Genomic DNA, 3,558 nt, shown 5'->3' on the forward strand with positions numbered 1-3,558 from the left:
TGCACAACTTTCCTGCGTCTTCTGACAAAGTGTGACATGTTTTGGGGGCTGGCAAATGAGCACTTCTTGCCACTCTTCTCTTCCTATCACATTCCACTTGGAGACAACATGGAAATAAAAGACTGTGTGTGCATAGTAACTACAAGTGGGGAACCAGGGACCACTCAGATGATGTCATTTAGCTTCAGTTCCATAGACTCCATCTCACTGAGCAGAAAGGTCTGGGGCTCATACAAACCACTCTGCCAACAGCCACCCAGATTCAAGGTAGGGGTGAAGCTGGAACAAATCACAGGCAGTAGCAGTTGGCAGGTCAGGATGATGGTGGTGCTAACCCAACACGGCAGCACCAGCATTACTAGGAGGGAGAAGAAGGTGGCAGCAAGGCCAGCGCAGTGCAAACATACTGGCAGGAGCCCTGGACTGGTTCTGCCAATGCATTTGCACTGTGCTGACCTTGCTGCTGCTTTGCCCTTTCCTCTCTTGGTAAGCCTCAGCAATGTCAATGATGGGAGGTCAGGGAAGCAGCTGCATCCTGCCAACCGTTAGTGACCATAGGATAGGATACCACGCTGTAGCAACACAAATATTTTTGAATAGCACATCCATTAATGGTGTGGCCCTTAAGAGCTGTAATTTCATGGCATTTTAAAGCTTAAATGAACTTGAAAAGCTCTTAACACAATGTGCTAAAACCTAGAGGTTTTTCTTGTTGACTGAATGATCAGTGGGGATAATAATAATAATAATAATAATAATAATAATAATAATAATAATAATAATAATTTATTATTTGTACCCCGCCCATCTGGCTGGGCTTCCCCAGCCACTCTGGGCGGCTTCCACAGAAACCAAAAAACAGTAAAATATCATACATTAAAAGCTTCCCTGAATAGGGCCGCCTTAAGATGTCTTCTGAATGTCAGGTAGTTGTCCATCACCTTGACATCCGATGGGAGGGCATTCCACAGGGCGGGCGCCACCACCAAAAAGGCCCTCTGCCTGGTTCCCTGTAGCTTCGCTTCTCGCAATGAGGGAACCACCAGAAGGCCCTCGGCGCTGGACCTCAGTGTCCGGGCAGAACGATGGGGGTGGAGACGCTCCTTCAGATGATGCTGTGTTATGCTTCCCTTACTACAATATGGGACAAACCTGCCTTACTGTGCTTTGTGGCTCTCCTGTTCATTCTGCTGAATTGGGCTCTGGACGTCTACCCCACTAGGGTGAACCCGCCCCTGCCCTGACCGGGGCCAAGCAACCTGCCCGGTTGTGCAGGGGGAAGCCCAACTGGCCAACGCAACCCTTGGTGGACAAATTAACCTGATGCTTGTGGAGAGGAGAACCGGGCCGGGCCGTGCTGGGTTCACCCTTTGCCCACCTAACTCACCATCCAGGAAGTGCCCCGAGTGAGAAGGGGGCTGGGGATTTGGTGGCTAAGCTGGGCTGGGCTCTGGTGCCCAGAAACCCCTGACAGCAAGTTATGAAGGATGGGGATCCCCACGGAAGCTGGTGCTTGTGGGGGGGCGCCTGGCTCGCATCCCCTCAAAATTCCACGACCGGGGCCACAACCCCCTGCCCCCCCACTATTCCCCTGCATGTGCAGCTTCAAAGTGTGGCTTGATGAGAACCAGCTGTCCTTTGCCCCTGCCAGCTTCCTCTTTCTAGCATCTTAAGTGAGTTTGGTTGCATTTAGCTGTAAAAGAATGCATTCTCTCTTATCTCTTGGGTTTTCAGCAAGCATCGCCTCTGTCCAAGGCAGAAAGGAATGCTAATTGGTTGCGGAATTAAATTTGCATGGATTATAAGTGCCAGTGCTTTTGCAATTAGGAGAGGGAAGCTTTCAGCACACTCATGCTGGCAAGAGTGCTTGCCAAAGGTTATTCAAGCAGCAACACCAAAAAGAAAAGAAAAAATCCTCTTCTTTTCCATAACATTAAAAACTGCTGAAAAAATATATCTCTTTATACCTGTGTGCGCGCTCTCTCTCTCTCTCTCTGGAGCTCTTAGCACACTTGAGGGCGCTGTGGAATTAATAAATAAAATCCTCCTGGGAAAAGTGCCCTCAATCCTCCATCCAGGAAATATTTAGCAGGCTTATGGGTAGTAGGACAGTGATCCAATGCAGTACCTAAAGGGAGCTATTTACAGCCATCTTCCTTCCAGGTTGTACTTCTGTTGCAGAGAATCCACCACTCAAACTGCATTGTGGTAGTATCAGTGAAACACACTTCAAAAGAAAGGTGTTTGGGGTTTTTTAAAAAAAATGTGGGTGGCTCCTAAACCATGCCGAGGCAGTTTGCATGGTCTGTTATTAATTGCTCAATCCCACTTCCTCTGGACTAGAACTTCCCTTTTCCTTGAATGCATGCCGACTCTCTCAATCTGACCGCTTAGCACAGCTGCAAACACAACATGCTATTGTTTTGGATCCCCCCACCCCCACACTGCCATGAAGGACACTCATGTTTGTATCAGCTCCAAGTTCCCTTGAAACTGGTGAGTGTTGTTTCTGAATAAAAGTACTTTTGGATTTTGGTATGAAGAGGGGAAAAAACAGAAGAAATGAAATCTGTCTACCCATACCCACCTAGCTTTACACTGGTGGTATAAATTCAACTCTCCTGACGTATCAGGGGCAGCCCCCATATTTTGAGGTCCCTTTCCCTGGAAAATCCCTTCCCCTTGTCTAGTTGAAATCTTGTTTGTCTTATTTGCTAGCATTGTCAGTCTTCAAGATTCAACCACCATTCTCTAAGCATGTTGTCCCTGCACATCCCTGGTATCTCATTGTCCCCTTCCTATCATGCCTGCCCCGTGGCTCAAAATTCTGCTGCCCCAGAGAGGCCAGAGTCCTGTCCAGGGGTTCAAGGATCAAGATAGTCAGAAGAACAGGGAATCTGTCCCGCAAGAAGTCACAGAGATTTCTCTGTTAGCTGAATACCACAAAGTTCTCAAGGTGACATACAACACATTCTAAGGTCATAATTTTTTTTTTTTAGAAATCACATACAATAGAATAGAATAAAAAGTGAACACACACTAATTCCCAGCAATTAACCCACTTTTCCCAAGTACATCAGTGTGATTTTTGAAGCAGCAAACTAACAAAAGCCACCCAGGAGTGTTGAAATGTAGTCAGTGGCCACCTATTCAATCCTACTGCTACCTCGCCCTTGTGTGCAGGTGGTACCATTCTGACAGCATAATCATTGTCACTCACAGTCTAAGCATCAGAAGCAGAGGGAATGATGTTTCAAAAAAGAATTATGCTCTGGCATGCTCTATAGTTCAGTGAAACCAACAATGCTGTAAATGAGCGTTCTCTAAAAACCCATTTTTTATTAGTCTTTCTACATAAATAGATGCCTTGGTAAACGTAAGCTTGTATATAGAGTAGATGGATACCCGAGTAAAGACATTTATTTACAGGGTAGCTGGAGAAATGAATTTTAAACTCATGTTTAAATGAGCTAAAGGAAACTGTTGTAGTTGCTAACCATAATATAATACTATCATGAGATTGTTAGAACCTAGAAGTGACTGACAGAACCCAGAGCA

Source organism: Podarcis vaucheri, assembly GCF_965113315.1.
Source record: "Podarcis vaucheri genome assembly, chromosome: 10".
NCBI lineage: Eukaryota > Metazoa > Chordata > Lepidosauria > Squamata > Lacertidae > Podarcis > Podarcis vaucheri.